The 11,424-nt window shown below is 38.2% G+C and overlaps 1 long non-coding RNA gene across 1 annotated transcript in view; it reads left to right on the forward strand.

Annotated features, from left to right (window-relative positions):
- Nucleotides 1-348: 348 nt before the first annotated feature.
- Nucleotides 349-11,424, forward strand: part of LOC124399167 — a 13,216-nt gene continuing 2,140 nt past the window's right edge. Inside the window, exon 1 of the long non-coding RNA XR_006928179.1 lies at nucleotides 349-667. This is a non-coding gene — a long non-coding RNA (uncharacterized LOC124399167). The remainder of the gene's footprint in view (nucleotides 668-11,424) is intronic.

The following is an 11,424-nucleotide window of genomic DNA, read 5'->3' on the forward strand; positions in this document are numbered from 1 at the left end:
CAGCAGCTCCATGATGTCATTATGGAGGAGTGGAAGAGGATCCCAGCAACAACCTGTGCAGCTCTGATGAATTAAATGCCCAGGAGGACGTAAATCAGATAGATAGATAGATAGATAGAAAAATGATAGATAGATAGATAGATAGATAGATAGATAGATAGATAGATAGATAGATAGATAGATAGATAGATAGATAGATAGATAGATAGATAGATAGATAGATAGATATAATTGTTACAATGGAAACTCCAACTCCCAGAATTCCCTATTCTTAATCCCACCCACTACTTTATCAACTATTTATTCTGATTGAGCTCAACTGGGACTCATTAAACCCTAATCAGTAAACACACACACACACAAACTTCTACACCTTCAGTTTTCCACCAAAAAACATTACACGTGCGATCCACTTTTCATTTCATAATTATTCCCTCCTGTTTCTTATTTGTGTTACTTTTTCCTGACAGTTTTTAAGCTACACTGATCTCGTCTAATGAAAAAAGCCTCCAGATTTAAGCCATTAAGCCATTAGCTCTGTAGAAAAGCTGCCAGCCATCCTGAAAGCCTCCAGGTCCACTTTCCCAACCACAAGATGTGTTACATATGTTACATGTTACACAAACACAGGTCATGGATAAAGCTGCACTTCAGATGATATCTCCAGGTAAGCACTGATTTTTTTTTTTTTGTCATCCATAACTAGCCGGCTTTTAATTTAATTCAATTTTAAGTTAATACATTTCAGTTGTATTATGTAAACAAATCCATGTAAAAAAAAATTTATCTAAAACCAGTGTGTAGCTAAAGGAGCAGGATATATTACATTATACATTGCACTTTATGTAGCTTGTGTTGTGTTGTAGCTTTATGTTGTTGTTTAGTGTAGCACCAGGGTTCTGGAGGAACGTTGTCTCGTTTTTACTGTGTACCACTGTGTATAGTAGAAATGACAATAAAAGCCTCTTGACTTGACTTGACATTGTGTCCAGAGTGCCGCAGGTTTGCACACAAACCAGTAGTTGAACAAGGTATTGAATAACTCTCAATCAGATTCTTAGCCTACTGTGCATCTACACTAACTTACAGCATATTCGCTAAAAAAAACTCTCCGCATCCACACTATCATTTTTAATCATTTCCCAAAAATTTCTCACCTACACGTCTTAAAAACTTTTACGTCCCTGTACTGCGCATGAGCAAAGAGTAAAAAAGTTGACCTGCGACCTTCAACCTGCCGTTAATTTACTTTCAGGCTCTTTGAAATGCAGTCTGACACAATGACTGTGTCACATGATGAAAAATGCATCATCGTATCTTTAAAAGCCTTCATTTTCAACCCCGTAAGGGTACATTGTCATTTGATAATTCAACATACGGTATTTTTATAACATTGGAACATTTTAATTGATGCTATTGTAAAAGCAATTAATGTATCAGATTGGTGACATCAATCTGATTAGAGTCAGAAGCACGAGCTATTTGGCAACCTTTTCACCCTTTAATGCCGTATCATCATAGCCAATTTATCCTTCAATGATGCTGCAAGGTGCTTGGTAGCACTAGCAGAAAAAAAAAATTCATTGCCATGGAGATAAAGTCAAAATTCAATGTAAATGCGACTTTTTTTACGCAAACACCAGTGTGAATAGACTGCAATGAACCAGAACTCTGGAACTATGTGGACCAAACATTATTTTAACATTATTTTATATATTCAAGTTTTTTATTTGATCTGATTTTGCCTTTTTTTAAATAGTTTTTACAGGAATTTCTTTGGTTGTTGTTGACTGACAAATTTGCATAAAAAACGCTAGTTAAATTTTATTTGTTATTACTATTAACAAAAAGCACCAAAAACTTGGAAATGATGGTCAAAATGATGTACAGTGCCTGTCAAAATCTGGAAACATTGTCTTTTATAAGATTTAAGAAATGCCTGTGCTGAAATACTCTAGATGTTCGTCACTAGTTAGAGATTTCTTTCTCGTGATCCAGTTCATCCCAGAGCAGTTCAATAGGATGTAGGTCCAGCGACTGGGCAGGACATTCCATGATAGAAATCACTCCAGACGACTGATCTCGAAATTACGCTTAAGTTTCAGTCCAGACGGAACTGCATGGTGTTGAAGTGCTATGTGAAATGGTTGCCATGTTGGTTCATTTCACTTTCCAGAAGTCTCCAACCTTCCCTGAGTCAAAACAAGCTTCCACCTCCATGTGTAACTGTGGGGGTGAGACAGTCTGATCACATCTTCTCTTCTGTTCTCTGTCTTACAAATGTTCTAGTGCAAGTTTGTTGCATAGAAACAAAAGGAACATCCATGTATGTAGACCTACTGTATGGCATATATATATATATATATATATATATATATATATATATATATATATATATATATATATATATATATATATATATATATATATATATATAATCTCATAGCAGAAACATCAGGAAGTTAACACATTCGTATGTCGTACAGATTATGATTAGAGGTTAGTTAGTCATGATAAAGGACATCAAGTCATCAGAACTGTGCCAGGGTTCTTTACCACTCAACTAGTGCACTTCATGACCCAGGGGGCTCACTAAGACACGCCTACTTTGTTTTGATTGACAGTCTGTCTAAGATTTTTGTTGCCGCAATATTTAAAAAATGACAGGTTAAAAGTTTTGTACGATTTACACTAAATTATCATCTCAACCATCATCACTGGTATTCTGGTATATTTTTGAGGAGACTTTAGACAGTAATTAGTTTTGAGGCAGAGGTTATTCAGGTTTTTGTTCTAACCTTGGCTTTGTTGTTAAGTTAACCAATGCTTTGTTGCTATTCCAACCTATGCTATGTCGGTCGACTCATGTACAGTATGCTATGCTATTGGACTAACTAATGCTAGGTTACGGCAAGCTATTGAGTGTTATTTTGCTAAACTACTCTATGCTTTGTATTTATTCTCACCATATCTCGAGCTACTACTGACTAATTGTATGGTGTCGAAAAATAATGAGCGCTAATGAAACTTTTGAAAGCGTTCAGCATCTCCCAGCATCTCGGCTTTAAAGTACAAGTCACGGTTTCCGAATTCATGCAAATGAATCATTTTAAAAAAGGAATTTCGGAGTGATGTGTGATCCGCTTTGTACTATTCTGTGTTTGTCCATTGTGCTTTGATGGACAAAGTGGATTTTATTATTTTTGGTTGAAAAAATGCTGGTGAATTGATGGAAAGATTCATCACTAAGGCTTATTCATTTTGTGTGTGTGGGTGTGTTATTGATTGTGAGAACCTTGTGTAGACGAGGATAGCCAGCTTCATTGGATCCTGACAGAAATTCACACAATCTTTCAAATCCGTTTACAATTCCTCCGTAACGTTTCCGCCTTCATTGCTTTCCTCAACACGGTGGTTCGAATCTTCCAAGCTTCCTCTCTCTTTTTTCCCCCCAAACCCCAGTCTCGCTACACTGTCCGATTCATTTCTTGAGTGTCATCATCTTCATTTTGAAGTGTTATTGCAAAATAAAAAACAAAACTAAAAAGCAGCAGTGCAAGTGTTTTTTATTTATTTATTAATTTCTTCTCTCATGTAAAGGCCAAAATCCTGCTCAGAGGTTGTTGCAGCGTTCGAATGTTATTCAACCTCTTTGATCAGGTCATCGAAGGTTTACAAGATTAATAATGCATCGGCAGAAACAGGAAATCAGGATTGAGCAGCTTGCACATATCAGAGCGTTTTATCCCGAAGCGGCCCGCGTTACACGCGATTAAAGCGATTCTATGCCTCGGAAAAACGCTCCCGACCCCCTTAAAACTTTTACAGCAATGTATTATTCATGGCACCCCGGAACGTGATAATGCATTCTCACACTCTTATTCCTGGGCCAAGTTATGGGCAAATTTAAAGAATGTTGCATAATCAGACCCTGGGACAAGGACATTAAGGACTTTGTGTGTGTGAGTGTGTGTGTGTTTGTATGTGTAGATAGGTATTTAGCTTTCAAGAATGTATTTAATATCTATTTTTCATTTTTTCACCTAAGCATGCTAATGTATATTAAAAAAGTAAGCATTAAAATGCAATAGAACACCGTGGCCTGCTGTTACAGGTAAGCAATGATCCTGGTGATGATCCTGGTGATGATTCAGTTTCTTCAGCACATCCGGAAGGGATTTATTCCTGTTATAATGAGCACCACTCTTCTGGGAAGATGTTCTACTAGATTTTTGTAGAGAATCATTCAGCCACATTGGTGTTATTAAAGCTGAGGAGGCCTGGGGTGCGGTCAGCATTTACATTCATCCCGAAGGTGTTCAATAGAGCTGGAGATCTTCCACTCCAAACCATTTGGACCAGATCTTCATGGAGCTGGCTTTGTGGAACAGGTTTGCTTGTCCTAGTTCAAGTGACACCTAAAGACATCCTTAAACAATTATTTCCGACTTTGTGGTAACAGTTTGGAAAGGAACCACATACGGCTGGGAAAGTCAGGTGTCCAAATACTTGTTGATGGAGTGAATAGAACATTGTTTCTTTTACAAGCCCATTATCTGGTGGGTTAATAAAACTAAAGTGGTAGCTCAGTGGTTGAGGCTTTGGGTTACTGATCGGGTCAGGGGGTGCTCCAGGGGCACTGTATCATGACTGACCCCAGGTTCCTGACATCTTAAGCATATCCCATCGCTGGAATATGCGAAGAAAGAATGTTTTAATGTACAAGAGACAGGTAAATGCCTATTATTCTATTCTAAAAAGGAAGGAAAACACAAATTGTGAATAATTTAAATGCCTAAAAATGCTTTGCATTACCTCTGGCTGTTCCACAGCGCTGACACTGGAGACTCCTTCTATAAATGGTAAGTATTGAATTGAAAGTCCTGTGATTAGTTTGCTACTATAGAAAAGATAATGTGGTCAAATAAAGTCATTGGTATAAACCAAATTCAAATTTTAAATTAGAATTTGAGTCCAGATATCGTATGGACTCTAATGTGGTTTGAGTTCCTCTACACAAAAAGGGAATTCTTTAGTTTTAAGTTTTTAGTTTTAGTCATTATAAGTTTTTTAAAGTTCAGAGAGGTTTTCATAAAACTGGCTTCCATCTAGACATGTTAAACACATTCAGGATGCAAATGATTTATTAATAAATCTCTCTGAATTGGTCTAAAGGACCAGGATTCAGGCCACCCTCTATTGCTCCATGGTCCAGTTCTAATTCTCGTGTCTCTATTATAGGAGCATTGGGTGGTACAGAGGTTAGCATGGTTAGCACTCCATTGGTTCATTGGTTGTCCTTCTTTGGAGCACTTAAGGTGGATATGAACCCCATACCAGGATGAATCCCATAAAGACCTGCTGTTTTAGACAAGCTCTGACCCACTTGTCTAGAAATCTCAATTTCTTCTTTGTCAAACTCCATACACTCACTCCTTTTTTCCTACTTACACCACATCAATTTCGAGAATTGACTGTTTACCATTGTAACAGGATATTCAGTGCATTCTGGTTTGATATAGGCTAAGTCTACTCAATTTTTTTTGTCTAAATCCGCCCTGCATCCACGATTTCGTTTTTAATCCTTTCCCAAAAGTTTCCACACTGAAAGGTCTGAAAACGTTTACTTCCCTGTACTGCGTGTGAGATGCTTTCCATCTCTTTGAAACATCACGGCAACGACTAAAATACATCTATCATTTATTGAAAGCCTTATTTTTCACAGTCCAGACTACGACGTAAAAACCGCATTTTCAAATTCATCCACTTTTTTTTGGAAAGCGTTTTCAAAAAGCTACGTTTTTGTTGACTGAAAGCACCATCTGGGTGTGGACAGGAGGCCAAAACGGAGAGAAAAATCATGCGTTTTCAAACTAAAATGTATTAGTGTGGACATGGCGATGGGGGTATCACTCTGGAGCATGCAAAAAATGTACAAAAATAAAATACATAAAATCCTGGCTAATGATTAACAGGACGTCCTTTGCAGCAGAACCTACAAACAAAGTGTTTCCTTGAGGTCTAACTCAAAGAAAGTTTGAACGGAGTGAAATCTAAAATTTCCTTTCGTGCTAAACAGCTGAGCTCAGCAAAGTAACTTGCGCATCCATGCCTTTAAAGCTTTTTAAAAAGCTCAAGTCCATTAATTACACCAAAATTAATATTCAGGAAACTTCAATACAAAGCAGCGAGGGCTTGAATAAATACTGTCAGCGTAGCTCTTTGCTTTCATCCTCGCAGTTTGCTTATAAATCACGGGACGAAATGCCATGTAATTCAATTTGGGTTTAATTTGTGCAGACATGTCTCCAAATGGAAAGGTCGGCCTTGTCGCGGTGAGCTCCGTCCGTTTTCTATTCCGGGCTAAGGAAATGGGTGTAATGGTCCGAGATTGATTTCTTTGAGATTACAGATTGATTCTGTCTCCGCCGTGGCTTGATGGGGTTTCGGTCCCCTGCATAAACAGCGTGTTTATTATCTTCGAGCCTAATTTGATGTGGAATGGCTTCTCTCTGCTCATACAGAGTAGCTCGGAGGTTACGGTGCGATCGGATAAGATGGGGTGAAAGAGGGTCAAGGCTTTTAGTGGCTGTCTCCTGGAGACCCGCAAACACAGACGAGTTGGTATCTCCAGAATGAACCTGGTTTGGCAGTGTTTAGAGAATAAACCTTTTTAATTAGAAAGTATTTTACATTCCTACTAGTATCCTGTCTGATTCCACACTACAGACCTGCCTGGTACTTTCTGTTGTCCTTCTTATCCATTGGAAAACACCCACTGATTCTGATGATGGCTCCATTACCATGTTTAACAGTTATTGCATTTGGCAGACTCCATTTTAATTTGATCTCATTTTCACAACTTAGAAACTATGGGGTTAGGGGCCTTGCTCAGGGGCCCAGGAGTGGCAGCTTGATGAAACTATAACGAGTGGTCAGTCAGAGTCCCCTAGATTAAAATGAGTTCCTTTTTGAGTCTGGTTCCTTTCAGGATTTTTCCTCATTATTTTTTTAATTTTTTTTAATTTTGGGGAGATGGCAGCTTGGAAGTATTGTCCCTGGGTTTCTGATTAGAAGGTTGGGGATTTAAGCCTAGGTATTGCCAACTGCCTCTTTTAGGGCTGCTGTATAATAGCTGTTAAATCAATGTGACATGCATAAAGCACCTTTCTTTCCTGGAAGGTTATGAGCTCAACTCCCAGCATAATTTATCTTCAGCACCTCACTTTTAATCCTTTCTCAATTCTACGTGGCTCTGAATGCAACAGATTATTGAGAAATGTAATATGCACACACACACACACACACACACACACACACAGTAATTACTAGAGCTTTTAATTCAAAGAGGGATTTTGACTTGGCATCCCAACAACCCATTGTGATTTCTAAATCTTGCCTTTTCAACTTTTTCTGAACAACTTATTTATCCATCAAAAAGCACTTTTTGTTCTCCAGGATAGAGGAAACATTGTGTATGAACGCAAGCACAAAAAGAGAGACAGATAAGAAAAAAAAAATTGTTTGACATGTATTTATAAATCCAACCATCTTGGGTTAGGGATAAAGTGTGTCACTGTGCTCCAGGGATCCAAGCTCACATCCTCCTAGTCATGATCTAGAAGCCTAAAGAATTTGTTTAGGGGGGAAAAAGGAAAAGTCCCAAGGCCTACAGTCATCCTGCTCCAGAAGAGCATAGCCAGCATGCTGGAAGCTGTGTTTGTGACTCTCTCTTCTTCGAGTTACTGCCAGAAAAGTACCGAACCCTGGCGCCCTATTTCTACCCAAGGGTGAAATTGCCTATTTGTAATTTCCATTACAACCTGGCCTTGAAAAATGATTTTTATTATCTGAGAAGAGAGATTTTTTTTCCTACCCTCCCTCTCTCCTTCTCTCGCTTCTTCTCTCACTTCCTCTACTTCACTCTCATTTTGACGATGTGCCGTTTGATGAAATGTCCCCCCTTCGTGCTTTTTTTTGTCCCTTCTGTTTAGTTTGCTCACTTTTCTTCATGTTGATGGATGGACGAGGGTCTCGATGTTTGAGCGAGCAGTCAGTTGCACTGCAGGCTTTGTTCGGTTTGGTCATAAAGGCACGAGGTTTGTGAAGGAAGATTTGAATAGTGGAAGCTTGTTGTAATTTGTTGTATAAAGCAAAATGGGTGGAGCCATCAAACATGGGTGGGGGTGTAGACTTCACATTTTCACACTTCATTTTTAAAGCAACAGTTTAATATTTGACAATACCAGAGAATCCTCGATGCCTGTGATTTTGATTTTATTTAAAAATACAATAATTCAGGTTAAAAATTACAATCATGTCTTACACACCAGTTCTCTAACCAACGATAATCGAATCATGTTTTTTTCTTTTTAAATGTTGCTTCTTGATTCCATGCAGCGGTTCTGAATGTACAATCATCTCTTGCCAGAAACACGATTTGTACTAAATGCATCTACTTTCTTTCTGAATTATGTCGAAACAATTTACGGCAGTTTCGTGTGTTTATAATCGTGGTTGACGGTGCAGGATTCGTATGGAAATTGTTCTCTACTAGTAATTCTCTTGACATAATTTACAGTTTTTTGGTAAAATATCAGTTAAATATTGATTAAATTGAGAAATTGTTTGAATTGTCACAAATTTAATTGATTAAATTAAAAAAAAATGATATTGTATTAAATAGTTTTCATTTGTTAGACCTTAATTGGTTAATACAGATGTCTATGTAAAGTGTGTGTGTGTGTTACATTTAATATTTAATTTTCTAAAGCTATGTTCTAATTATTTCAACATATTTAACAAATGTTTAAGAAACACACGATAAATGCTAAATCGTCAGGAGTTTTTCCAGTTAAGAGAAATACTTGAAGCTTTACTTAAAACACAAAAAAATCCATATCGCTGGACTGTGGTAAAAACCTTGGTGATTACTGGAAGTGGCAGCAATTTCTTGCACGTGCAGAATAATACCAGAGTTTCCGCACATGTGCAGTACAAAATGTATTTAAAGTACGGATTGAGTAGCGACAAGGTCCTCAATCCTCAACTGCTAAAGTTATATATACAGTATATGAGGTAACTGTAAGTTGTTCTGGATAGACGTATATGTTTGTGTATCTATATAAATAATCCAAATGAATCATGTGTTTGTCCTTTAATACCAGGGGTTACATTTGAGGATAGGAACAGAATCATATTCCTGACACCTTGACTTGTGAATATTGTTTTGGTGTTTTATGACGACCCAGAAACTCTAACCACCAGGTACCATTTTGTCCCCTTGACTTCACCGTCTGTGGCCTTGTCCTGAAAACATCCAAATTCTGAATAGGATGACGTGTGTACGTAGATGAAGGCCTGGGATTCTTTTAGACGTGAAAAGTTGATGTGTGTAATGAAATTTTAATTAAAATGTTTTATTGAATATATAATTTAATTGAAGCATTCTAGTGGCTTTGTAAAGCTTCATTAGCGATTAAACGAAGCTGCCTGTAAATGTTTATATGATGACTCGGAACGTGTCTGTGTTAAAGGCACTTAAACCTTAGCGCTTTTAGTGTGTGTGTGTGTGTGTGTGTGTGTGTGTGTGTGTGTGTGTGTAAGTGAGAGAAAGAGAAAGAGCAGGGATTCTAATGTCCTCATAATAACAAGACCGTGTCAAAAGTCCTCATAATCATGCTCGTGTGTGTGTGTGTGTGTGTGTGTGTGTGTGTGTGTGTGTGTGTGTGTGTGTGTGTGTGTGTGTGTGCGTATGTTCAAATTCTAGAATGAAAGAGTTTAATTTAATTTAATTTTATTTTATTTACATGATTTAAATGTTCTATTTAATCTATGAAAAGTAATAGTGATCTATGAGAACACACACCCCGCAGAACCATGAGGTCACGTTTGTACCCTCGCCAGAGCCTCTCATTAATACACTATAGTTTCACTTCAAAATATCCAGCAGCTTGAAGTTTTCTGACACACAGTGGCATGGGCCAGTAGAAGCTCAATGTTTAAGGCTCTGGGTTACCAATCAGAAGGTCAGGGGTTTAAGCTTCAGCACTGCCAGACTAACACTGTTGGGGTCTTTAGCAAGGGGTCTTGACCCTCTCTGGTCCAGGAGCACTGTATCATGGCTGACCCTGAGCTCTGACCTAAGCTTCCTAACAAGCAGGGATATGCAGAGCGGCAATTTCATTAATCATCAGTGCATACGTGACAAGTTAAAGCCTCTCTCACAGAGTGAAGTATTATACATTCAAATGGAGTGAAGAAAGATTTTTCCAAAGTTAAAGTACTCTGATAAACATAGTTGAAAAATGCACTTTTAAAAACAATAAAAAAGTAAAAATTTACCTTTTTAAAATAAATAATCGCCGCTGAGTAATTTCTCTCCTCTTTTTTTTCCTTTATTTATTTATAGTTTATTTTTAATTTCTCTGCTTTCGCTTTTATTGTTTCTCTCGTATTTTCCCTCCTTTTTTTCTTTCTTTTCTCTTCTTTCCACAAGGATTTTTTTTCTCTCCTGTTCTCCAACTCAAATAAAAAAGATTTTTTTTTTTTCCCCCTATACAGTCTAAACATTTTCTTTTGAAAATGTTGCTCATACCGGATAGCACAGCTTCCGTTTGGATCTCGGCATGCTTGACAGACATATCTTCGTGGATGAGTGCTCATCAACTAAAACTCAACCCCAGCAAAACCCAATTGTTGGTCACCCCATGTGATTCATCTCCAGGTCAGGATCTCAGAATAACTCTTCATAACTCTCTGCTGTCCCCTTGCAGCCTTGAGGTAACTATGGACTTTCCTTCTCCTCACACTTTGCTAATGTGTGTTCTTGTCATTTTCTCAGAATCAGGACTCAACTATTTCTGTGCACACACACTGCTCAGGTGCTTGTTCAGTCTCTCATTTCGAGCCTGGACTACCGCAACTCTCTGCTGGCAGGTCGAACGCTATTTGTCCACTGAATCCATTTGTTCAATGATCCAAAACACAGCTGCGTGACTTGTTCAACCTTCCCAAGTTCTCCCACACCGTCCCACTGCTGCGCTTCCTCCACTGGCTTCCGGTCGCTGCACGTATCAGATTCAAAACACTGATGTTCACCTACAAAGCAAAAACTGGACCATCACCATCTTACCTCTGAGACCTCGTCACTCCTTGCACTGCACCATGCTGTCTGAGATCCTCCAGCACTGCTGGACTGGTACCACCATCTTTTAGGGGAAGAGGTAAGTATACCTCAAGGCTCTTTTCTGTTCTGGCACAGAGGTGGTGGAATGACCGTCTGCCAGATGTCTGAACTGGCTATCTTCAAGCCTCAGTGAAGACCTAACTTTTCCTGAAACACCTAAATACATTTACAGGTTTGCTTTATCTTTTACATCAGAGTTGTAGGCTGATTTAAGTTTGTAATCTAGTGTACCAGAG

This window comes from Silurus meridionalis, chromosome 16 (assembly GCF_014805685.1).
Source record: "Silurus meridionalis isolate SWU-2019-XX chromosome 16, ASM1480568v1, whole genome shotgun sequence".
Classification (NCBI taxonomy): domain Eukaryota; kingdom Metazoa; phylum Chordata; class Actinopteri; order Siluriformes; family Siluridae; genus Silurus; species Silurus meridionalis.